This window comes from Rhinoderma darwinii, chromosome 11, assembly GCF_050947455.1.
Source record: "Rhinoderma darwinii isolate aRhiDar2 chromosome 11, aRhiDar2.hap1, whole genome shotgun sequence".
Taxonomy (NCBI): Eukaryota; Metazoa; Chordata; class Amphibia; order Anura; family Rhinodermatidae; genus Rhinoderma; species Rhinoderma darwinii.
Window position 1 is genome coordinate 15379421 of NC_134697.1, and position 27948 is coordinate 15407368.

Below are 27948 nucleotides of genomic sequence, written 5' to 3' on the forward strand. Positions count from 1 at the left end.
TCTATACTACACCACACAGGAGAGCTGACAGCTCCTCTATACTACACCCCACAGGAAAGCTGACAGCTCCTCTATACTACACCACACAGGAGAGCTGACAGCTCCTTTATACTACACCGCACAGGAGAGCTGACAGATCCTCTATACTACACCGCCCAGGAGAACTGACAGATCCTCTATACTACACCACACAGGAGAACTGACAGGTCCTCTATACTACACCACACAGGAGAGCTGACAGCTCCTCTATACTACACCACACAGGAGAGCTGACAGCTCCTCTATACTACACCACACCACACAGGACAGCTGACAGATCCTCTATACTACACAACACAAGAGAGCTGACAGATCCTCTATACTACACCACACAGGAGAGCTGACAGATCCTCTATACTACACCAAACAGGAGAGCTGACAGCTCCTCTATACTACACCACACAGGAGAGCTGACAGGTCCTCTATACTACACCACACAGGAGAGCTGACCGCTCCTCTATACTACACCACAAAGGAGATCTGACAGCTTCTCTATACTACATCACACAGGAGAACTGACAGATCCTCTATACTACACCACACAGGAGAGCTGACAGATCCTCTATACTACACCACACAGGAGAGCTGACCGCTCCTCTATACTACACCACAAAGGAGATCTGACAGCTTCTCTATACTACATCACACAGGAGAACTGACAGATCCTCTATACTACACCACACAGGAGAGCTGACAGATCCTCTATACTACACCACACAGGAGAGCTGACAGGTCCTCTATACTACACCACACAGGAGAACTGACAGATCCTCTATACTACACCACACAGGAGAGCTGACAGCTCCTCTATACTACACCACACAGGAGAGCTGACCGCTCCTCTATACTACACCACAAAGGAGATCTGACAGCTTCTCTATACTACATCACACAGGAGAACTGACAGATCCTCTATACTACACCACACAGGAGAGCTGACAGGTCCTCTATACTACACCACACAGGAGAGCTGACAGATCCTCTATACTACACCACACAGGAGAGCTGACAGGTCCTCTATACTACACCGCCCAGGAGAACTGACAGATCCTCTATACTACACCACACAGGAGAACTGACAGGTCCTCTATACTACACCACACAGGAGAGCTGACAGCTCCTCTATACTACACCACACAGGAGAGCTGACAGCTCCTCTATACTACACCACACAGGACAGCTGACAGATCCTCTATACTACACAACACAAGAGAGCTGACAGATCCTCTATACTACACCACACAGGAGAGCTGACAGCTCCTCTATACTACACCACACAGGAGAGCTGACAGGTCCTCTATACTACACCACACAGGAGAGCTGACAGATCCTCTATACTACACCGCCCAGGAGAACTGACAGATCCTCTATACTACACCACACAGGAGAACTGACAGGTCCTCTATACTACACCACACAGGAGAGCTGACAGCTCCTCTATACTACACCACACAGGAGAGCTGACAGATCCTCTATATTACACCACACAGGAGACCTGACTGATCCTCTATACTACACCACACAGGAGAACTGACCGCTCCTCTATACTACACCACAATGGAGCTGTTTTTCATAGTCTATTGAAAACAGCTAAAAAAAAAACGGCGTGAAAAACGCTGCGAAAATCAGGAATGGTTAAAAAAAAAGTCTGAAAAAACGTATTTTCAGACGTTTTTAGTCTAGCGTGTGAACATAACCTAACTGGTCAACTATGCTTACAAGTAACCACAGAAATCAAGAAGTTTACACGGAGAGGGAGACGCTGATGCCAAGTCATGCTCCAATTTCTCAACGTGCGTATATCTAATTTGTATGGCCACCTTTAGACCTGAGCTAGAGCTGGCCATACACGAGAAAAAAGTTGTCCATGAATGGTGGCTCCCTAAAGGTCCTATTACATGGCCCTATATGGGCCGTGAAAACGTGTGACGATCAACGAGACAGCTCGTTAAGTGGCGCTCGTTTCCTCCTTTCACAAGGGGCATTGCTTGGTTATGTATGGGGACGAGCGATCCTTATTAGAGGTAGATGTGCTACAGTCAATGATAATATTTATTGCTGCATAAACGAGCAGATCAGCCGATGAACGCTCGTTTCCCTGGTCATTGGCGTGTGTAAACGGCCTTTATTCTCCGCAACGGCAGATGTATTAGATGCAGAGGGATTAGGTATTCTGGATTTAAACCTGCCTAATCCTTTATTACAGTGGAAGATAATGGATGTCTGGCAGCACCTGATTTCCCTCTCCCCATTAAAATATATGTACATTTGGATGAGCGTGTATATTTATAGCAGCAAGCATTAGGCCGACAGCTATTGCATGTGAATGACCAAATGAATGAGAACCTGTCTGTGTCCCTGCCAGGTGTGTTGTAGTAAATACTTGTAATCCCCAATTAATAACAATGCATTAGCATCTTTTCTTAGAACTCTGCGGTATGCTATTCCTCTGTTATTCCTCCTGGCAATGTAGGAATGATTTAACAACTGGGCGTTACCATTCCCTTATCACTATGTGTTTCTCTACATAATCTGATCCTATCAGCACTCGTTGGACAGTGTCAGTGTGTGCACTCCCCATTTCTTTAAGAGAACTCTGTGTCTTCTCACTGGCATGCTCTGAATAGTGGTTGTCATCTTTAGGCCTGATTTACACGAGCGTGTGCGTTTTGCGCAAAAGGCACTTAACAGCTCCGTGTGTCATCAGCGTATGATGCGCGGCTGCGTGATTTTCGCGCAGCCGCCATCTTTATGATACTCCGTTTGGATGTTTGTAAACAGAAAAGCACGTGGTGCTTTTCTGTTTACATTCAGAGTTTGACAGCTGTTGCGCGAATCACGCTGTTCGCACGGAAGTGCTTCCGTGCGGTGTGCGTGATTTTCACGCACCCATTGACTTCAATGGGTGCGTGATGCACGAACAGCGCACAAAGATAGGACATGACGTGAGTTTTTTTCAGCGGACTCACGCTGAGCAAAACTCACGGACTGTCTGCACTGCCCCCATAGACTTATATAGGTCCGTACGACACGCGTGAAAAGCACGCGCGTCACACGGACGTATATCACACTCGTGTAAACGAGGCCTTAGGCTGGTTTCACACTCAGCGATTTGCAGCATTTTTTTTTTTGCATTTTCTCAGCTTTTTTTTTTTTTTTTTGCACATTTTTTGGGGGCTACAATACTGCAGCTTGATGTTAGTTTGTTCTTGTTTTGTTTTTGTAGGTTTTATTGGTGGGGTCAGTGGTCTTTTTGTAAAAAAAAAAAAAAAAAAAGCAGCGTGCTCTAGGTATGGCATTTTTTTTTTCTCCAGATGCTTCTCAATAGAACTTTGAAAGAAAATAAAAAAAGAAAAAATCCAGTACAAAATAAAAAAAAATAAAAAAGGAAAAAAGCCTGTACAAAATAAAGAAAAACAAAAACATATATATTTATAAAAGTCTTAAAAACACTTCAAATACTGTGAAGGAGGCCCAGTAGTTTACCCAGCCTGCACCTTGGGGGCAGTTCGGCTTAGATTGCTTAGTATGAACTTGTATTTTTAATGATGCTTTCATACTATTTCAAAAGACTAGAACTAAAGTGCCATTAGAGAGAAGCCTCGACCGTCGTTGAGAATACCTGTGATTGCTCCTTAGCAGTTCTGTTGGTTCATTAAGTCACAAATTTGCTTAATATTTCCATGGTGATCAATAGAATTTTTTATAGTGAAAATAAATGTATCAAAAGGCTAGATTTTCGTCTTCTATAGCTCATGACTCACTTGCTATAACCCAGTATACTCTAAAGGGGTTTTCCCAAATGGATATCCTATAAATGTCAGATAAGTCCTCCCAAAGCTTGCTTGGCTGTATGTGTAAGGGCCTATTCAGACGAACGGGATATACGTCCGTGCAATGCGTGTGATTTTCACGCGCGTCGCACGGACCTATATTAGTCTATGGGGCCGTGCATACAGGTGCGTGATTTTTACGCAGCGTGAGTCCGCTGCGAAAAACTTACGACATGTCCGTTCTTTGTGCGTATTTCGCGCATCACGCACCCATTGAAGTCAATGGGTGCGTGAAAATCACGCGCACCACACGGAAGCAAACATCCAAACGGAGTGTCATAATGATGGCGGCTGCGCGAAAAGCAGGCAGACGCGCATCATATGGTGATGACTCACGGAGCTTCTAAGTGCCTTTTGCGCATGCAAAACGCCGTGTTTTTTGCGTGCGCAAAACGCACACGCTCGTGTGAATCCGGCCTAAGGGTATGTTCATACGGCTTAGTTTCAGCCGTTTTTCAAATAACGGTGCGTAAAAAAACGCCCCGTTAAAAGACAAGCATGTCACTTCTTGAGCCGTTTTTGGAGCCATTTTTCATTGTCTCAATAGAAAAACAGCTGCAAGAAACGCCTCAAAATAGTTTGTGGTTTCAAAAACGGCTGAAAATCAGAGGCTCTTTTCCCTTGAAAATAGCTCTGTATTTTACGGCCGGTTTTCATTTTGTGTGTGAACATACCCTGAGGACGCAAAGCCATGTGTGCAGAGCCTTTACAGCAGTGCACGTAGGCCTCCTGGCTCCCTAGTACGGAGCTCTTTGGCCTCCGTGTGCTACATTGGGTGCCGTATTTACAGAGATTTTCACCCCTTGAAGCAATTTTCCATTAAATGACTTCCGTCTAATTATTGACGTCATATTCTAGGTTGGGCAAACAATATGTGATCGCTAGGATTCTGATTGCTGGTACCTCTTTATCATCTCTAGCCCTTTGGGTTTTACCAGACACAGGCTCACATTCGTCATTGCGCCCTGTCTGGTATTGCAGTTACATAGTTACATAGTTACATAGTTAGTTACATAGTTAGTACGGCTGAAAAAAGACACATGTCCATCAAGTTCAACCAAGGGAAGGGAAAAGGGAAGGAAAAAATTCTACACATAGGAGCTAATATTTTTTTGTTCTAGGAAATTATCTAACCCTTTTTTAAACCGATCTACTGTCCCTGCTGTGACGGCTCCTGCGGTGACTATTCCATAGATTCACAGTTCTCACGGTAAAGAAGGCTTGTCGCCTCTGCAGGTTGAACCTTTTTTTCTCCAGACGGAGGGAGTGCCCCCTTGTTTTTTGAGGGGGTTTTACAAGGAACAGGATTTCACCATATTTTTTGTATGTGCCATTAATATATTTATATACCGTGTATATATGCGTACAAGACGACTTTTTACACCCTTAAAAAAATGTCAAAAGTGTGGGGTCGTCTTATATGCCGGATATTGTCTACATTAGGGATGCACGGTGCATCGAAACTTCGATACTGTTTCGATACTGTGCATCCCTAAATGGTTCGATACCGCTATTTCCTGTATTTCGATACTTAGCTGCGCAGCCGCACAGCTCAGTATAGTAACACATGAATGTATGGGAGCGCGGCTGTGTAATTCAGCCACAGCCCCGCTCCTGAGTCATGATAAGTTCGCGGGGTCAGGATGATGCAATGCGGCCAGCGCTGCACTAATGAGCGGCGGCACTGGAGACAGAACATGGCGGGCGCGCTACAAAACACCCCCATGTTCTGTCTTCAGTGCCTGAACTGCCGCTCATTAGTGCAGTGCCGGCCGCATCACCTCATGCTGACCGCGCGCGCACTTCCTGTCAGGAGCGGGGCAATGGCTGTATTACACAGCCGCAGCCCCGCTCTATAACGGCGGAGATCAGAGAAACCGCTCATCTCCGCCGTTATTCCCCTGAATGCTGCGATCACAGCTGACTGCATCATTCTGGGGAAAGTGAGAAGGGGGGATGCCCCTGGATCGCGTCACAGGGAATTCCTGTGACGCGATCGAGGGCCATACCATATATGGGCAGACAGCCCAGGGTCTATTGACGGACCCCAGGGCTGTCTTACCATATTTCATGTTGTTAGGACATACTTGGGTATGTCCTAACAACTGCCTGTGTATTATCCGTCCACAGGCTAATGTACTGGCGTATATCTGATATATGTCAGTACATTAAAGTTTAAAAATAAAGTAAAAACAAAGTATTGTTAAATTTTAAAAAAAATACACATTCACCTTTTTTACAATAAACATTAAAATAAGTCTCAATACATAAAATACACACATTCAGTAATGGCGCGGACAACAATGTTTTTGCATCATTTATGATGTGTGCGCTGTAAAAAAATTAAATAAACACGGCTTTCATTCACTTATTAATGTGAGGCGCGAGGTGCGAGGATGAATTTAACCTCCATGTTCCTCACATTAATAGTAATTAACCCCATCATGTACCTCGCACATTAACCCAATATGACTGAGAAACATGATGGGATTAATTACTATTAATGTGAGGCGCGTTCAAAATTCATCACACGTCGCGCCTCACATCAGAAAACGGAAGAATTTTTTTTTTATTACTGTTGGCAAAAGTATCGAAATTGGTATCGAAATCGCAATACTAAACGAAGTATCGGTATCGAAGTCCAAATTCTGGTATCGTGACATCCCTAGTCTACATATTGTCTACACACAGGTTGTGTGTTACCTTGTGAGCCTGCAGTCCGGTACACAGGCTCCCGGGATGCACGGAATCCGCCACGGATCTGAGGGAAGCCGGTATTAGCCGCCAGGGAACATCTCTGTAAGATCCTCTGGCCCGCCCTTTCCTCTCATTCCCTGCCTCTCAGATCTCGCGCGATGAAGCAGCCTATCTGCGCATGCGCGAGTTCAAAGAGACAGAGAGTCCTGGGTCCTGCCGCCGATGGCCATAGTGAAGCGCTCCTGCACGAAATGGTGAGTATATCTTAAATTCTATATTTTAAGGGTAAAAGTTGGGGGTCGTCTTATACGCCCAGTTGTCTTATACGCCGCCATATACGGTAAGTTAATCATGTCCCCCCTTAGTCGTCTTTTTTCAAGGCTAAATAGGTTTAATTCTTTCAATCTTTCCTCATACCTTAGATTCTCCATGCCCCTAATTAGCTTTGTTGCTCTTCTTTGTATTTTTTCCAACTCCAGGGCATCCTTTCTATGAACTGGAGCCCAGAACTGAACTGCATATTCTAGATGAGGCCTCACTAATGCTTTGTAAAGTGGTAATATTACATCCCTGTCCCGTGAGTCCAGGCCTCTTTTAATACACGACAATATCCTGCTGGCCTTTGAAGCAGCTGATTGACATTGCATGCTGTTATTGAGTTTATGATTTACAAGTAGATGCCAAAGGCAGAGAGAACCCTATTTCCCAACTACCATTAAATTTAGTTAATAATCTTTATTATGCTATTGCAGCAAACAGACATACAGACAAAACCAACACATAGGGTTAAAATTTTCAATGCATGGATAGGGATAATAGCCGTGCGTGGCTATGCTAGTATGCACGTGTGCCTGCCGTCTGTATCGTCCGTGGTGGTAGCAGTGTACCGTCTGTATGAACAGTAGCTATACCAGTGAGCACATATGTCTGTCGTCTGTATTTGCATACAGGCAGGTTCAGCGGTCACCGAGACCAACAACGGATTACTAGGCAGTTAGATTGTTAAATTGTTAAATAGTATTTGCCCTAATTCCAGCATGTATTAAAATAAAACAAAGAGCCCCCCCGACATGTTTCGCTACATATGCAGCGTCCTCAGGGGTTCAGATTAGGTTAGTTTGACAACTTCTGTCCTTAGTAAAACCGTGCTGGCTGTCACTTATAATGCTATTTATTGTCACATAATCCTGTATATAGTCCCTCAATAGCCCCTCAAACATTTTCCCCACGATGGATGTTAAGCTTACTGGTCTATAATTACCCGGGGAAGACCTAGGCCCTTTTTGAAAATAGGCACCACATTTGCCCTGCGCCAGTCCCTTGGCACTATACCAGTCACTAGAGAATCTCTGAATATTATGAAAAGGGGGACAGAAATAACTGAACTAAGCTCTTTAAGAATTCTAGGGTGTAACCCATCTGGTCCTGGGGCCTTGTGCACATTTATTTTATTTAATTTAGCTTGGACCATCTCTACATTCATCCAATTCAGTATATCAACTGATATATTAACAGCACTGGCACCGGCTACATCAGCTGCTCCTTCTTCTGTTGTATATACAGAGCTAAAGAACCCATTTTGTAACTCTGCCTTCTCTTGATCCCCTGTGATCAACTCCCCATTACCATTATCTAGGGTTCCCACATGTTCAGACCTTGGCTTTTTAGCATTTATATACTTGAAGAATTTTTTAGGATTTGTTTTACTATCCTTGGCCACCTGCCTTTCATTTTGTATTTTTGCTAATTTTATTACATTTTTACAGATTTTATTAAGCTCTTTATATTTTACAAAGGCTAAAGCTGTACCCTCAGATTTGTATTTTTTAAATGCCCTTTTTTTGTCATGTATTGCCCCTTTCACAGAAGGTATAAGCCATGTGGGGTTTAATTTGAGTCGTTTATACTTGTTACCTATAGGAATAAATTTTGCACTATAATAACTCAAAGTAGATTTGAAAATCTCCCATTTATCATGTGTTCCATTATTTGACATTAGTTCTTCCCAGTCTATATCCTGAATTGCCGCCCTCATCCTGGGGAAATTGGCTTTCTTAAAATTAAGTGTTTTTGCCCTCCCAGCCTGCGTTTGTTTTTTACAGTATAGGTAAAATGTAACTATATTATGATCACTGTTCAGCACCATTTACTTGAGTTGCGAAACCAGATGCAAATTGAGTGTGGCGCTGTGCCTGGTCAAAGCCAAAGCGCTCAAGCGAGCACAGAGGGACCCAAAGCTAATCATTGTTCTTCGAGGTCCAAGAATTGGCATCCAAACCGATCACATATCATCCCAGGGATATGCCATTAAAGAGGACCTCTCCTGACATGTCTGTTTTAGTAAATACTTGTATTCCCCATGAAAACAATTCTGGAACATAATTTCTTAGAACTCTGCATTGTGCTGTTCCTCTGTTATTCCTCCTAGAAATGTATGAATAAATTGACAACTGGGTGTTACCATTCCCCTTGCAATAGGGGTGTGTCTTTACACACCTCAGGGCTTATTCAGATGAACGTATAATACGTCCGTGCTACGCGCGTGATTTTCACGCACGTCGCACGGACCTATGTTAGTCAATGGGGCCGTTCATACAGTCTGTGATTTTCACGCAGCGTGTGTCCGCTCCATGACACGCACGGCATGTCCTATATTTGGCTGTTTTTCACGCATCACGCACCCATTGAAGTAATGGGTGCGTGAAAACCGTGCACGTCTAATTGAACTTACATACAAGTGGTTCTCTAAAAGCCGCTGTTCCAGTGTTCGTGAATGAATCTCTAACTAATAATATCCATTACTTGAATCGCAGCTGCATAAACACTGGATAACACCATCTTCCACCTTTGATATTAGAATAGAGACATTCAATGCTGTTGAATTTAGTCCACAGTTTCTGTATTGTACGTTGACAAAGCGTTAAGTGGAGTTTACATTGGCTGCTTACATGTATTGTGTAGCTAGGAATGGATCTGCTAATGGATCTCATTCATGCATATGCAATATCTAAGAAAAAAAAAAAAAGCGTTCCCTTCTATAGTATTTCCGGATAGAGGGGGTCAGTAAACAAATGGATCAGGGGTGCTTGCCTTGATACAACAGCTGTAAGGCTATGTTCACATGAATCTACTGCAGAAAGCCGAAGCTTATCTGCCGCGGATTTGCAGTTTGTTGTGCGGCAGATCGACACGTGGTGAGCCCCATTCAATTGAGCTAATCCATGTGTGAAATCTGCTGAATTTTCCGTACGGACTATGTGACCATAATTGACATGTCACATATTGACGCTGATTTTTCAATTTTATTCCTATTGAAAACAATAGGAGGCAGATTCCACGTGGATTCCATGCAGAATTTAATGCGGAATCCGTGTAAAATACTGAACGTGAGATTAGGGCGTAACACATATGAAGTTGGTTTAGACGGAGGTGCTCTATACACTGGAGAACGGCTCCTGGACAAGACCGAGTTGGATACAGAAGTGGGTAAAAACTGCACAAGAAATGGAAGACGCTGATGGATGGGATTTCCCTCCATCAGCGGCCATTTTCGGGACAAGAACAGAGGGACTGACTGGGGAGAAGACCTGGGTAACCAGTGGTGGTGCTTCGAAATGCAATAAAACGGCGCCAAACTTCTAAACACAGTATATAAGTAAGTGCCATATATCCCCCTTGACCACATTGGCCCACATTTACTGATGCTATCTAATAATTGTCCATTAGACATTAGAGTAAACTTAGAACAGGCACAAAATGCGCCAAATTATCTCAGCTGTTTGTGCTGCGTGATATTTTTGGCGCATCTTACATGACCTGTTTGAACCAGAATTTTGTGCCAGTTTTTTTAGGCATGTCTGGTGAATATTTGCATATTTTAGGCCACGCCTCTTCCCTGTAAGCCATGCCTTTTTCCCGCCATGTTACGTCCCTTTTTCGGAACACTATTAAAAAGTGTCTAGTGATGTGCAAACATCAATATTGCGCCAAGCTGCTCCAATTTATGCTAACATTTTGCTAATTTTTTGTCACTTTCTAGACCCAGACACAGCAGTTAATCTGCCCCATTATATATTAAGTGGCTACCAATCACATCCCATGGACAAAAGTGTCGCTGTTTTTTATACTTACACTATTCCTTTAAAGGGGTTATCCGGGATGTGCAATTTTTGTTAGTAGGGGCTAAAAAGAAAATAAATAAATTAAAAAAGCTATACTTACCTATCCTTGTTCCTGGCGATCCAGCGCTGACACTCCGGTGGCACTCCCATGTTTACATGCGTGTAGCATGTGACCGCTGCAGCCAATCAGAGGGCTCGGCGGTCATCTGTTCTATTTCTGGTATTATGCTAGAAATACGACTCATCACCAGTGATCCCCGCTGAGCTCTCTGATTGGCTGCAGCGGTTACATGCTACGTTCATGTAAGCAACCACCGGGAGTGCCAGTGTTGGATCGCCACGGGCAAGAATAGGTAAGTATTGCTTTTTTTGTTTATTGATTTCATTTCCAGCCCCTAGTAAAAAAAAAAATCACATCCTGGATAACCCCTTATTTGAGAACTGATGCAAAAAATCAATACAGCTTGCATCAGTTTTAAAAAGATCTGCAATAATTTTTATTTTATTTAATGCATTTGTGAATAAAAAAATGTACCCCCTTTCCAAGAAATAAAGTTTATAGCCATATTGTTGAGTAATTTGTTTCCATAAAATTGCGTATTATAAATAATTTAAAGGGTACAAGCAAAAAATTTTGGGTTCCTTCCCACTTTCCTGGAAGAGAGCCATAGAGGTTCAGCTTATTGCCCTTTTACTCCAGGCAAGCATCCACTCCCACCCCAGGGAAACATTACCCCAGGATCGAGCAAATGTGGCTCAACCAAGCCATACGACCAGGATCAGACACAAGTTCAGTGCCAGTTCTAGTTACGCTCTACCCTGGGCAGCAGCATCCCTGTGGGCATCTTCAATTGAAATGACTGCCTTCATATAGAAAAAAATAAAAAATTGCTCCCATATAGTGCTCTTTTTTTGTTTCTATAAAGGGCAAAAAGCCTTCTATACAAGCCCGATCAAACATTAAACCTACTTGCACTACCCCTTTAAATGTGATTTCCATTCCATAATAAAGTAGATTAGTAATTAGTATCTTGATTTGAGATATCTTTAAGATTTCAAGATTTTCAATTCCCTGAATTCTAAAATGTCAATTAATGTTCCAGTTTATTGAGCATATAAAAATAGATTCTATTTGATAGATGGGATTGAGATGCGCATAAATACATATATATCAGCCAGCCAAGAGAAGATATTCATGGATATGATGTATGGGAATATAAATGATTGATACATAGTGATGATGAAGGAGTTGCTACTTACAGTAGACCGGAGACGATGTTGCTTTGTCTGATGCCTGTTGGTTACAGAAAATCCTCTATTCAGCTGTTGCTCTCAGAATAAAATGCATTTACTATATGATGCGGTGAGAGGGCAGATGGGGGAGGTAAGGATATTCTCCTATGCCATGGATTGCAAACCCGCACTATACACTTCTATAACCCTTATCTGTAGCTGTGCCCATTGGTAGCTGGGAGGAGAATGATTCTGCTTTACATTCTCGGAAGTGCATGAAAGAAGTTTGGGGGTGATCTGATCTGGGTATTGTTCCAGCGTGTGATTCATGTCTGACATAGGGCTGTATTACAACCAGACATCATTTCATGTGCTCATAGTGTTATATAGAAGCTCTCGGACATCCTAAGAATGACTTAAAGTGTTGCTACAACTTTATCCCACTTCTAAAGTAGCTTCATTAATCTAATGTTATTAGACGTACTGCCGATAATACAAGAGACCTGCTGTAGAAGGTAAAATGCCTAGTGGATTTCCTGTTCATGCTTGTCGGACGGCAAACTGGCTCCCATCTGCAGAATATGGGCTTAAAGGGGTTAACCGACTTGTGAACTTTTTTTTCCCAAAGAGCTACAAATGTGATAAAACAAAAAAGGAAACCGTACTCACCTCTACTTTCCCCCGGCGATCCAGCGCTGACGATCCTCCTGGTCTTTGTTTAGCAGCGCCCAGCATGTGACCACTCAAGCCAATCAGCGGTTAAGTGCTGTATTCCTGACATCATGGCTCCCATCACTGAGTGGTGCTGCCCGGACTACGACATGTGACTGCTGAGTCGACTGATTGGCTGTAGCGGTAAGCGGCTGGGTTCACACAACCTATTTTCAGGCGTAAACTAGGCGTTTTACGCCTCGAATTACGCCTGAAAACACGGCTCAAATACGTCGCCAAACATCTGCCCATTCATTTCAATGGGTTTGCCGTCGTACTGTGCCGACGACCTGTAATTTTACGCGTCGCTGTCAAAAGACGGCGCGTAAAATAACAGCGTCGTCAAAGAAGTGCAGGACACTTCTTGGGACGTCATTTGAGCCGTTTTTCATTGACTCCAATGAAGAACAGCTCCAAATTACGGCCGTAATTGACGCCTCGCAAAACACGAGGACGAGCAATTACGTCTGAAATGCAGGAGCTGTTTTCTCCTGAAAACAGCTCCGTCATTTCAGCCGTAATTGTCGTTATCGTGTGCACATACCCTAAGACGCTGGGCAGTTGTAACAAAAAGCCCGGAAGGATCGCCAGAGAGTCAGCGCTAGATGGCCGGGGGAACGAATAGCTGAGAACTGTTTCTTTTTTTCTGTTTTCTATTATTTGCAGCTGTTTTAAAAATATTTTTACAAGCCGGAAAAACCCCTTTAAGGTCCATTTACACGAGCGGATATTCGTATTGGCGATCTTTGATCTGATCACTGTAGGTATCAGTATCCAAGTATTTACACACAGATTTATCATCTCAATAATTGTTTAAAAGTTAATCGTTTGGTCTTTATCTGACAATTTATCTTTACATACCACAATGTCACAACGACCAACACATTTTTTTTATGTTCGCAGAAACTATTGTTTTCATGATCAACAAGCGTCTTATCGCTAGTTGTTCAGTCGCTACACCTATTTACATTAAGCCATTATCATGCGCGCTCGCTCGTCAGTGTTAAAAGGGGTTGTATGGTTAAAAAATATATATTTTCCAATACCCTAAGAAGGTATTCTCACTTAGGAGAGGGAGGGGGTCCCCCATTCAAGAAAAGAGCAGCTTTAAAAAGTGTCTCCCTCTTTGGAGGACCCAGCATGTTCATAAATTACATGGACAGCCCATTGAGTTAAATAAGAACTCTGTAATGCTTAATTTCCGCTGTGGTGGCGCTGCGGGAAAGTTAAACCCTTGTTGCCAATTCCCTCGCAGATTACAGCTGATCGTTGGAAATCTCTGTGATTTCGTGTGACCCTTAGGCTGGATTCACACGACCATGTTACGTCCGTAATGGCCGTATTTCGGCCGCTAATCCCGGACCGAACACACTGCAGGGAGCCGGGCTCCTAGCATCATAGTTATGTACGACGCTAGGAGTCCCTGCCTCTCTGCAGGACAACTGTCCCGTACTGTAATCATGTTTTCAGTACGGGACAGTAGTTCCACGGAGAGGCAGGGACTCCTAGCATCGTACATAAGTATGATGCTAGGAGCCCGGCTCCCTGCAGTGTGTTCGGTCCGGGACTTCCGGCCGAAATACGTTCCGTCCATTACGGACGTAATGCCCTCGTGTGAATCCAGCCTTAGGGTATGTTTACACGGTTAACAAAAAACGTCTGAAAATACAGAGCTGTTTTCAAGGGAAAACAGCCCCTGATTTCCAGACATTTTTTGAGCAACTCGCGTTTTTCGCGGCGTTTTTTACGTCCGTTTTTGGAGCTGTTTTTCAATAGAGTCTATGAAAAACGGCTCCAAAAACGTCCTAAGAAGTGTCCTGCACTTCTTTTGATGAGCCGTCATTTTACGCGCCGTATTTTGACAGCGACGGTTAAAATTAAGGCTCGTGGGAACAGAACATCGTAAAACCCATTGAAAGCAATGGGCAGATGTTTGTAGGCGTATTAGGGGCGTTTTTTCAGGCGTAATTCGAGGCGTAAAATGCCCGAATTACGTCTGAAAATAGGCCGTGTGAACATACCCTCATACTAAAAAATGATTTTTTTTTAAAAAGTGGACAACCCCTTTAAACTCTACTCTGCTGATGGATGTTCAGGGAATCTGCTAGAAATTAGAATTTTTCACAACAGCTCTGCAGTACATTTAGGTCAGTTCTGCACTTAAAGGGGTTGTCCACTGGACAACTGATGACAAATCCACCGGAAAAACAGCAGAAAATAAGCTGTGTGAACATACCCTAAGAGTAGACAAACGTTTTTAAACAATACATGACTTGAGGTATCACCTACTCAAAGGGTGAAGTCTAAGGTGCCAGATAATCTGTACCTATAGGCTGAGACCCTATTCAACTCCACCATCACAAGGTCAAAATGCACCTTGCAAAAATAAAGCTGTTGAGATATTAGTTGATATTTAGACCAAAATACGCGACCTCAAGGATCCTCATTGTCCTGCCCTACACTTACACTCCAGTAGGTATGGCAATTTTTTTCAGTGATATTAAATAATCTGAATCTAATTCTCTGTGACAAATGAATGAACAGAATAATTTTTATTACAAAATAAAATACTTGCAATAAGGTGAACCGGGTGTTTTTGGTCTGCAAAGTTGCATTTACTTCAAGGACATTGAGCTCAATAGTTGTTGGGTTTTTGTTGCAGTTCTTGCGTATCCTTTAGACTGGATCGATATTGTATATCAAGAACCGTTATTTCCAACCAAAAACATTCTATGATACCAGTTCGATTTTCTTTTCCGCTCTCCGGGTGGTTTGGATAAAAAGCAATTCTATTTCTATCCACAGTCATTTTGTACTGTACAGGGTGAGAAAGCTGAGGATGTAGTCATTTTCCTTTTCTTCTGATGAATGTATTTTAGTTCCGAAATTACATATTAGGATGGGGACTTTTCTAAATATATAATCATATATGTGTTATTGTATTATGACTAGCACAGTGAGTACTGTAAGTTCCTACATTATACAAAACCGCGTTCATATAAAGGGGTCTTTGACATTAAGGTTATGTTCACACGGCAACGCCAATTAAGCCTGAAATTACGGAGCTGTTTTCAGTGAAAACAGCTCTTGAATTTCAGATGTTTTGACAAGTGCACGCGTTTTTCGCGGCGTCTTTTACGGACGTAATTGGAGTTGGTTTTCATTGGAGTCAATGAAAAACGGCTCCAATTACGTCCCAAGAAGTGTCCTGCACTTCTTCGAGGCGGGCGTCTTTTTACGCGCCGACTTTTGACAGCGGCGCGTAAAAAAAAAAGGCGGTTTGGAGCCGTTTGGAGCCCGTAATTCGAGATGTAAAACGCCAGAATTACGTCCGTAAATAGGGAGTGTGAACATACCCTAACAATGACCACATACTCTTGGGATAGGCTCTTAACCCCTTCCCGCCGGATCACGTATATAAACGTCATTAAAATCGGTGGCTTACCGCCTTTTCACGTAAATGTACGTCATGGAGATGAAGCTGGCTCAGGAGCTGAGCCAGCGACATCACCACCGGGTGACAGCTGTATGTTACAGCTGGCACCCTGAGGTATCGGCCAGGACCGGAGCTAGCCTCCGATCCGACCGATTAACCCCTTACATGCTGCGTTCAATAGAGATCGCAGCATGTGAGGAGTTTATAGCCACCGGCACCCCAGCAACGTGATCGCTGGGTTGCCGGTGGCTGCAAAGGCGATCGGAGGGCTAATGCTTACCTCCCGATCAGCCTGTAACGGAATCCTCCTATGCCCCTTCGTCGGCGGGGCCCAGGAGGCTTCCGGTAACATCGGCAAGATGGCGCCGGCTCAGCTTCCGGCTCAGAAGCTGAGCCGGTGTCATCAGCAGTGGGTGTCCGCTGTATGTTACAGCGGACACCCCGATCTATCGCCAGGAACCGGAGCTAGCTCCGATTCCTGGCATTAACCCCTTCGATGCAGCGATCCATTGTGATCGCTGCATCCTAGAGGTTTGTAGAAAATCGGCAGCCTTGCCATGCGATGGCAAGGCTGGCGACTGCTACCATGGCAACAGGAGCCCTAACAATGGACTCCTGTCTGCCATTACGTAAGCTGATTAGGCCCCGCCCAGAGGCGGAGCCTGATCGGCTTGCTGTCAGTGAACAACTGACAGTTCCAATACATTGCACTACATAGGTAGTGCAATGTATTAGAACATCAAACAAACAGTTGGACATTCAAGTCCCCTAGTGGGACTAAAGAAAAGTGTAAAAAAAAGTGTAAAAAAAGTAAAAATAAAAGTTGGAAAACATACAATAAAAGTTTCAAATAATAACACAAAACACAATCGCCCTTTTTCCCTTATCAAGTCATTTATTATTGAAAAAAATAATAAAGCCATACATATTTGGTATCGCAGCGACCGTAACGACCTGAACTATAAAAATATTATGTTATTTATCCAGCGCAGTGAACGCCGTAAAAAAACAACTCAAAAACACTGCCATAATTACTGTTTTTTTGGTCACTGTCTTCCAAAAATTGAAATAAAAAGTGATCAAAAAGTCGCATGTACCCAAAAATGGTAACGATAAAATCTATACCTCGTCTCGCAAAAAAACAAGCCCTCACACAGCTCCATCGATGAAAAAATGTAAAAGTTATGGCTCTCACAACTTGGCGACAGAAAAAATACATTCTCTTTCCAAAAGTAATTTTATTGTGCAAAAAGTTATAAAAAAGTTCTATAAATTTGGTATCGCCGGAATCGTACTGACCCGCAGAATAAAGGTAACATGTAGTTTATAACGTACGGTGAACGGTGTATATAAAAAAAAAAAGTGGCACAAGCTGGTCATGACATATTTGACACTGAATTGGCATATCTAGGGAAACATTTTAATTTGTACCTTCCGCAGCGCAATCATTTATGGAAAAGACACGTGGGGTGAAAATGCTCACTACACCTCTTAATAAATGCCTTGAGGGGTGCAGTTTCCAAAATGGGGTCACTTCTCAGGGGTTTCTTTTATTATTTCACATCAAAGCCTCTGCAATTGTGAACCAATACTTTATAAGTCGCCAAATTAGGCCTCAATTTTACATGGTACTCTCTCACTCCTGAGCCCTGTCGAATGTCCAGGCAAAAGATTAGGGCCACATGTAGGGTGATTCTAAAACAGGGAAACACCGCATAATAATTGAGAGCTGTCTTGTTATGGTGGCACAAGCCGGGCACCACATATTGGCGTATCTAAGGAAAAATTCCCATTTACATTCTCCCACATCGTGTGCACACGAATTTCTGCAAAACACCTGTGGGGTTAACATGCTCACTACACCCCTAGGTGAATACCTTGAGGGTGTTGTTTCCAAAATGGGGTCACTTCTGGGGGGGATCCACTGTTTTGGTCCCACAGGGACTTTGCAAATGCAACATAGCGACCAGAAACCAAATGCAGCAAAATCTGTACACCAAAAGCAAATGGCGCTCCTTCCCTTCTGAGCCCTGCCGTGTGCCCAAACAGCATTTTACGACCACGTGTGGGGTATTGCCGTACTCCAGAGAAGTTGCTTTACAAGCGTTGGGGTTCTTTTTTTCCTTTATTTGTTGAGAAAATTAAAAATTTGGAGCTAAAGCTACGTCTTATTGAAGAAAAAGGATTTTTTTTATTTTCACTGCCCAATTCTAATAAAATCTATGAAACACCTGTGGGGGCAAAATGCTCACTACACGCCTAGATGGATTCCTCAAGGGGTGTAGTTTTCTCAATGGAGTCACTTTTTTGGCGTTTTCACTGTTTTGGTACCTCAGGGGCTTTGCAAATGCGACATGGCCTCCGCAAACCATTCCTGCTAAATTTGAGCTCCAAAAGCCAAATGGCGCTCTTTCCCTTCTAAGCTCCGCCGTGTGTCCAAACATCCATTTATAACCACATGTGGGGTATTGTTTTACTCGGGAGAAATTGCTTTACAAATGTTGTGGTGCTTTTTCTCCTTTAGTCCTCGTGGAAATTAGAAAAAATTAGCTAAACCTACATAATCTTTGAAAGAATGAAGATTTTTATTTTCACGGCCTACTTCCAATAATTTCTGCAAAAAACCTGCGGGGTCAAAATGCTCACTATACCCCTAGATAATTTCCTCAAGGGGTGTAGTTTCCAAAATGGGGTCACTTTTGGTGGATTTCAACTGTTTTGGCACCGAAAGAGCCCTTGAAACCTGACATGGTGCCTAAAATATTTTCTAATAAAAAGGAGGCCCAAAATCCACTAGGAGCTCCTTTGCTTCTGAGGCCGGTGCTTCAGTCCATTACCACACTAGGGCCACATGTGGGATATTTCTAAAAACTGCAGAATCTGGGCAATAAATATTGAGTTGCGTTTCTCTGGTAAAAACTTCTGTGTTACAAAAAAAATAGAATAAAAATGAATTTCTGCAAAAAAAAATGAAATTTGAAAATTTCACCTCTACGTTGCTTTAATTCCTGTGAAACGTTTAAAGGGTTAAGAAACTTTCTAAATGCTGTTTTGAATACTTTGAGGGGTGAAGATTTTAAAATGGGGTGACTTTTTGGCGGTTTCTAATATATAAGGCCCTAAAAGCCGCTTCACAACTGAACTGGCCCCTGTAAAAATAGCCTTTTGAAATTTTCTTGAAAATGTGAGAAATTGCTGCTAAAGTTCTAAGCCTTGTAACGTCCTAGAAAAATAAAAGATGTTCAAAAAACGATGCCAATCTAAAGTAGACATATGGGGGATGTTAATTAGCAACAATTTTGTGTGGTATAACGGCCTGTCTTACAAGCAGATACATTTACATTTAGAAAAATGCTAATTTTTGCAATTTTTCACCAAATTTTGGTGTTTTTCACTGGTAAATATTGAATTTATCGACCACATTTTTCCACTATCATAAAGTCCAATGTGTCACGAGAAAACAATCTCAGAATCGCTTTGATAGGTAAAAGCGTTCCGGAGTTATTACCACATAAAGTGAAATATGTCAGATTTGAAAAAATGGGTCTGGTCCTGAAGGCCAAAATGAGCTTGGTCCTGAAGGGGTTAATGTTTAAACGGTGGGGGTTGGACCTCCTCCGCACAATGAAAGGTCCTCAATGCTTGCATGAACGCCACCTCCCCTTAGAAAGGTTGTCCAGGATTAGAGAAACATAGCTGCTTTATTCCACAAACAGTGCCCAACCTGTCAACAGGTTGTGTGTGGTATTGCAGCTCAGCCTCATTCACTTCAATGGAGCTGAGCTGTAATACCAGAAACAACGCATAGACAGGGGTGGCGCTGTATGAGCAGCCATGTTTTTCTAATCCTGTAAAACCCCTTTTATTGCTCACATAGCCACAGTGGCTAATCTGTACCCGGCCTGTGTTGACCGCTGCTCTGTCTCATCCCGGATATCTTTCTTGGCCATTTGCTGGTAATCCTTTACCTAGATTTCCTTACATCTGCTCGTAACAATTTTGTGCCTCGCTACTATTGCCTGTTCTCGACTACTATCCCGTCTGCTGATTACCCATCCGATACCCATCTTATCATCTTTTGCTACGGGCAACCTCTTGCTCTGGTGTACAGATCTGTTTAGTCAAAGCTATTCAGGGAATAAATCTGGGTAAAACCCCCTTTGATTTGGGACCAGCGGAAGTGTAAGGCTTCGTTCACATCTGCATCAGGGCTTCGTTGATGGGTTCCGTTGGAGCTTTCCATCAGGGGAACCCTCTAACGGAATCCTGACTGACACAAACGGAAACCATTGGTTTCTGTTTGCATCACCATTGATTTCACTGGTGACAGATCCGGTGCAAATGGTTTCCGTTTGTCACCGTTGTGCAAGGGTTCTGTCGTTTTGATGGAACCAATACCAAAGTCGACTGCGCTATTCATTATGACAAACAAAAACCATTTGATGGTGTTGTAACCGTCCCGTACTGTAATCATGTTTTCAGTATGGGACAGTTGTCCCGCAGCGAGGCAGTGACACCTAGCGTGATAGATAACTATGATGCTGGGAGCCCGGCTCCCTGCAGTGTGTTCGGTCCGGGAAATGCGGCCGACTTACTGACCGTATATCACGGACCAAACACGCTCGTGTGTGGGGCTCCTAATGGTAAGCCATCAATATAGAAGTCCTGGAAAACCTCTTTAACTGAAAACTCCAAAAGTATGATCCAGGGTAAAATTGAGTGCATATTTTTACCACACTGGCATGCTTGGGTTACCTGAACATGTTCCAGTTCATATCTTCAGATTGTAGATAGATACATCACCAGCCTGCCGATATTTAGTTCCAAAAATGCCTATATAAGAAAAAATTGGAACAATACGGCTCCTACAGACCAACTTTTGTAGCACAAGGGATTTATTATAATTACAGGATTCCAAAAGCTAAAAGTATATAAATAAAAATATATAAAAAACAGCGTGACGGTCATCAGAATCAAACACCCAACTCGAGTTTCGCCTTCATGGCATAGCCCGAAAGAAGCCGCGAGGGTGAAACTTGAGTTGGGTGTCTGATGACCGTCATGCTGTTATTTTTTATATAGGCTTTCATTTTTTGGAATCCTTTGAGTATAATAAATCCCTTGCACTATAAAAGCTGATCTATCACAGTACTTCACCGTACGAGTCGCATTGTCCCAATTTTTTCTTATATAGCAATTTTTGGAACTAAATATCATCAGCCTGGTGATGTATCTATCTACAATCTGAAGATATGAACGGCAACGTGTCCAGCTAACCCACGTACGCCAGCCTGGGGAAGACATCTACTGACTTTTTCCCTGGATCGGACTTTTCGAATTTGCGCTGATCACTTTTATGTTTTTTTTGGAATATATCTTTAATATCCACAAAGGAATTACCGTAATGTCACTGGCTCATTTCGGAGAATTGTGTATTCGGTTAGAATAAAACTGGTTTTATTAAATGATACTGTAAAGCGAATATTGCAGAGTGACTTTTTTTTGTAGCTTTGCAGGCTGGTGTTTCATTGCTCTTATCCTTGAATGGCGGAGTAACATAATAATCGGTACTGACGATCTGACATCATAGAATGGTTGAAAGACATGCACAGAGAGAAAGTCATTGTTGCACGGTGAGCCATGTTTTCTATAGAAGACTAAAAACGAAAAAAAAAATTCTGATGGGAATAATGTTTTTAAATGAGGACATGGCCAGATATTCCTTGTTCTGCCGAGGGACACGCAGCCCGTTCCTATTTTCAGAGATTTAACATTTTTTCCATTGGAGATGAGCGGAATATTGAAATTTAGGTTTGCTAATGTTTTGCAGTCCAGTTTAACAAAAGACAATGGTGTGAATAACGCGTCAAGGTTTTTTAAATTTATTTTTTGTGTCCCATAGAACTCCCTGAACCCCTTGATTCTAAGACGCTGAGACTTTTTTGCAAGACTTTTCGTCTATCTATCTATCTATCTATCTATCTATCTATCTATCTATCTATCTATCTATCTATCTATCTATCTATCTCATATCTATCTATCTATCTATCTCATATCTATCTATCTATCTATCTATCTATCTATCTATCTATCTATCTATCTATCTATCTATCTATCTATCTATCTATCTATCTATCTATCTATCTATCTCCTATCTATCTATCTATCTCCTATCTATCTATCTATCTCATATCTATCTATCTATCTCATATCTATCTATCTATCTATCTATCTATCTATCTATCTATCTATCTATCTATCTATCTATCTATCTATCTATCTATCTATCTATCTATCTCATATCTATCTATCTATCTATCTATCTATCTATCTATCTATCTATCTATCTATCTATCTATCTATCTATCTATCTATCTATCTATCTATCTATCTCATATCTATCTATCTATCTCATATCTATCTATCTATCTATCTATCTATCTATCTATCTATCTATCTATCTATCTATCTATCTATCTATCTATCTATCTATCTATCTATCTATCTATCTATCTATCTATCTATCTATCTATCTATCTATCATCTATCTTCTCGTCTGGAAAAATATGATATCTTACAAATTTTTACCCGAACCTACTCTGTAAGGAAATCCTATATTTTTTGCACCAATTGATCAATCAATCCATTAATTTGCACATACAACTTTTCACTAAGAAAGTTCATTATCTCTTGCATGATTTTTATGTCATCTCACCTCTAATGACCATGTCGGGCTTCATCGCTGGGTTCCTTTTTATTGTGTTTTTAATATGTTTTATTTTTTTTAATTTTGCTTGTTGTATTCACTTTGAGAGACATGGGAGCTTATCTATTAAAACAAAAAAACACATGTTAAAAACGCACCAAAAATGCACAGTGTGAACCCAGCCTAAGGGTATGTTCACACGCAGTGTTTTTCGACGTAATTCGGGCGTTTTACGCCTTGAATTACGCTTGAAAAAATCCCCCTAATACGCTCACAACCATCTGCCCATTGCTTTCAATGCGAATTATGGTGTTCTGTTCCCACAAGGTGTCATTTTACGCCAAAATACCGGACAAAATTTGGAACGTTTTTGGAGGCGTTTTTCATTAACTCCATTGAAAAACAGCTCCAAAAACTACCGTAAAATACGCAGCGAAAAACGCGAGTTGCTACAAAATCATCTGAAAATCAGGAGCTGTTTTCGCCTGAAAACAGCTCTGTATTTTCAGACGTTTTTAGTCACTGTGTGTGAACATACCCTAATAGTCAACTACAAAAGGATTTGCTGTTAATTGATGCGTAAGGGTAGGATCACACGCAGTGACTAAAAACGTCTGAAAATACGGAGGCGAAAACAGCTCCTGATTTTCAGACGTTTTTTTTTGTTTTTTTTATAACATATTTTTATTAAATTTTTCCAAAAAAAAACACACATCATACAGTAATGCATTGCCATAATAATAAACATTACAAAAAATGTATAAATGAACATGAGATAGTAAATACTTCCTAGCAACATAGGTTTAATCTTGGATGGTATTCCCCAGAGGCTATCAACCCTCCTTCATCTCCTCTGTCCTTCCCATCCTTTAACCCCACATGTCGGGTATTCCTGTAAACATAGTTACATAAACTCGCGTAACTGCCTAACTAACACATTAAAACAGTACATAAAACAAATAAGAAATGAGAGCATACATAACATTTGGAGCTTCGTGAAGCAGTTCACCCACTCAGGCAGCTAGTCCGCAAGAAGAAAGAAATCCAAGAGGAGACATACGCTTTACTCCCTTGGTATTTTCAATGTCCCTAAAGTGCCTTTGAGATCCTCAATCAAGTACCATGACGTTCCCGTGAATGGGCCTATAATGTCTCTTCGTTCTGTACTGGTGAAATATTTTGTGAGGAAAAGCTTCCATTTCTCAAAGAATTTTTTACTCTGCGTGTCTTTATTCTGTAATATACCAATGCGGTCTAGATAAAACAGTTTCCTCAACCCCTGGACCACCATATTCTGAGTCGGTACTTCAGCTACCAGCCAGTTTTGGAGTATGCACCTCTTTGCCACTATCAGTGTGGCATGGGCCATGGGGGATAAATGTGTCGTTTCTATCTCTTCTAATTCTCCATCATGTTGTATATGGAATAAGACCTCCATTGGCCCTACATTCCCGTGGAACCTGCCCACCTGCTGCAGTAAGGATGTTATCTCCCCCCAGAATGGCTGAATATGTGCACACGCCCAAAGGCCATGATACATGTCCGTCTTTGAGATATTACATCTAGGGCATGCCGTTTTCCTATCTGGTTGTGAGGCGGAGGGGGCCAGAGTAAATGCATATATTGCTTGGTGTATAATCTTCAATTGAGTTTCCCTCCAGTTTTCGTTGTGCACGTGTGCCCTGAAATCCACCAGCCCTTTCTCAATATGCTTTTCAATACCTTGTAAATTAAGCAGTTTTTCCCATCTCCCAAAGGCCTGCCCCGGGGACATCTTCAGTAGTAATGGTCTGAGTGTACTATATAATTGGGAAATGGAGTGTCTGTGATTGTCCGTGAACCATGAGTCAAACAGGTTGGGGGTGACCTCATCCGCTACATCCGCAAGTTTAGTTTTACAGTGATTAACTATTTGCATGTACTGTAAGTGCTGATGCCGTGCAAAAACGTATTTATTCTGGAGCTCTTGCAAGGTTAACCATCTCTTATCCTGTGCGTGAAACATATCCCCCAGTGTCGCTACCCCTTTCTCCCTCCATTCTGACATTAGTTTGTTAGATCTTCCTGCTGCAAACTCTGGGTGCTGCCATAAGGGCATGTGTTTTGAAATGCGATAAGAGAGGTTATAATGTTTGCGCAGTACCTTCCAGGCAATGATGGTATCTCGTAACAGAGATGATTTCTTGACAATCTTTGGGAGACACATGAACGTTGTGTGTACCAGAGCCATGAGATCCCAAGGTTTTGCTAGCTGTCTCTCCAATCTAGTGTTGGAGTGGAACTCTGTGTTGTGTTTCCAGTCTAGCAGATGTCTACTCAGACAGGCCAGGTTATAACCCCGGATGTTAGGGAAATTGACCCCTCCTTCCGCCTTCCGCATCATGAGTTTCGTGAGCGCTATTCTCAGTTTCTTTCCCCCCCATATGAATTTGGTAAATGATGAGTTGAGTATATTGATATCTGAGTGCTTGACCAGAAGTGGAATAGTCTGGAGCGGGTAGAGTAATTTCGCAAATCCTGACATTTTGACCAAACAGCTCCTTCCCATAAGTGATAGAGGTAGACTGTGCCATCTCAGAAGGTCTGCTTGGATATCCTGTATAAGGGGAGGATAATTTAGATCATATAGGGAGTTGGGTGCTCGACCCACCTTAATACCCAGATAAGTAATGTTTGGCTTTGCCATCTCAACATCCAGGGTGGCTAGGGACCGCCTATATGCTGGGTCCTGTGTTCCCAAATCTAATAACTGGCATTTTAACGTGTTAACTTTGTACCCTGAATAGCTCCAAAAGTCGTTCAATGCCTGGAAGATACGCGGAACATCTTTAAGGGGGTTTGCGAGAAATAACAAGATGTCATCTGCAAACAACGTTTCCTTGACCTCCATTTCCCCCACCCTTATGCCCGTATATAGATTGGATGACGCCAGATAACGTGCCAGCGGCTCCAAAGCCAGATTGAAAAATAGTGGCGATAGCGGACACCCCTGTCTTGTACCTTTGCATAGACGGAATGGTTTAGATAGAAAGCCCGGTGTGGAGATTCTAGCCTTAGGGTCTTTGTAAATGTGGTGTAATAAGATCCTGAATGCCCCCGTTATTTCCATCCTATCCAGGACAGCATCCAACCATTTCCATCGGACATTGTCAAAAGCTTTCTCCGCGTCTAGTAAAAGTAAAGCCGAATGTTCCTCCGGAAATGGGTTATGCTGTACTCTATCTAGCACTGCCAGAACCGTCCTAATGTTAGTGACCGCCGACCTACCTTTTATAAAACCTACTTGTTCTGGGGCTATGAGGAACGGCATTATATTCGCTAACCTATCAGCTATGATTTTGGAAAGGAGTTTAGCGTCCACGTTTATGAGCGATATGGGCCTGTATGACCCTGGTAGTAGGGGATCCTTTCCAGGTTTTAGCAATAATTTCACATAAGATGTGTCTGCTGATGGTGGTAGTCCCTCCTCTCCCAGAGCATTGTTAAACAAGGAGACCAGAGTCTCCGTAATCTGTTCCCGCATTACTTTAAAAAATTCGCCGGTCAGCCCATCTGGGCCAGGTGCCTTACTATTTTTAAGGTTTCTTATTGCCTCATCTACCACCTCCCTTGTGACCCTGGCATTTAAAAGTTGCAGCTGTTCCGCGGAAATGACCGGTAAAGTGACCTTGTCTAACAGTGTGTCTGTCAGCGGAAGGGAAGATGTATCAGAGTACAGCTCCTCATAGAATTTGGCCAGGATGGTGTTAATACTAGTTGGATCGCATGTTTCTCGCCCATTATGATCCCTCAGTTTCGCTATGTGTTGCACTGAACGTTTCCCTCGAGCCATATTGGCCAAAAGTTTACCCGCCTTATTTCCAAACTTATGTAAAGTAGCTTCAAAGTCTCGAGTATGCATTGTTTCTTTCTGAGCTGCCCACTCGTCAAAAGAGTGTTTTGCCTGAATCCAGGCCTGTCTAGCATCCAATGTAGGGTGTGCCAAATATGCTGTATAGGTTGCCCTCAGTGTAGCACTAGAGGCATTAAATTTTTGCGTTATTTCCCGTTTTTTGCTGACGGTATATGCCATTATCCTCCCCCTCAGCACTGCCTTGGCCGTATCCCAGAACAATGAGGGATCATCTCTGTGTCCTGAATTCGTCGACGTGTATTCTAACCACCACCCTCTTAGCTGTCTCACAAAGGTGTCATCAGTTGCTAAATGAGCCAGGAATCTCCATATGAAGTCTGATCCTCTGGGATATATTTCCTGGAAATCTACCCGTACCGGGGCGTGATCTGAGATCACTAGGTCCCCTATCTCGGCAACTCCCAGCCTCGGTTGTAATGTTGGGGATATTAAAAGGTAGTCTATCCTGGACCAGGACTGTTGAGCGTGGGAGTAATGCGTAAATTCCCGGGCATCCGGGTTATCCCTTCTCCAGGGATCTATTAAGTGTGTTCTTTCCATCAGGGGTCCTAACACTCGGTCCTGTTTTCTGGGGGCCCTTGTAGGAATGGATTCCGTGCTTTGTGAATTATGTGTGCGTCTATCCTCCTTGTGATCAGAAACTGAATTAAAATCACCTCCCACTATTTTGTGCTGGACATTATCTGACAGAAGGGCCCTCTCCAAACCATTGAAAAACTGAATATTATCACTGTTAGGTCCATACACGTTATAAATGCTTAATACCCCGCATGGTGTGCTTAGAGTAATATGGAGCAGCCGCCCTTCCTTATCCGCATCAGTGTGAATTACCTTATGTACCAGGTTTCTATTTATTAAAATAAGTACCCCCGCTTTACGGCCACAAGCTGAAGAGCCGTATACTTGGCCCACCCACAATTTTTTCATGCGGTGGAAGTCGCTCTCCTCCAAATGTGTCTCCTGAAGAAGAGCGATGTCTGTATGGAGTTTTTTTAAGTGACGGAGTACCATCATTCTCTTGTTAGGGGACCTGAGCCCCTTTACATTCCACGAGGTCAGCTGCATAAATTGGGCGTTCCGAAAAGGTTCACTATTGACTGGTCATATATATCTATTTCTAGGCAAAAGTGCTTTGTTGCCTTGGTAGCCGCTCGGCGGCGTCTGCTCCAGATTGCTCCCAACATTACAATAACAACATTTACATTTGGTGCCAGAGAATTGGCACAACCTTTAACAACAAAATGCCCATCCAGGAATGT

The 27948-nt window shown here is 42.6% G+C and overlaps 1 protein-coding gene across 1 annotated transcript in view; it reads right to left on the reverse strand.

Moving 5' to 3' along the window:
* The window catches only part of LOC142663604 (neurotensin receptor type 1-like), a 28517-nt gene extending 16392 nt beyond the window's left edge, over positions 1–12125 (reverse strand). Inside the window, exon 1 of the mRNA XM_075842352.1 lies at positions 11951–12125. The gene's annotated coding sequence lies outside the window, so the exon portion shown is untranslated. The remainder of the gene's footprint in view (positions 1–11950) is intronic.
* Between the last annotated feature and the right edge of the window lie 15823 nt (positions 12126–27948).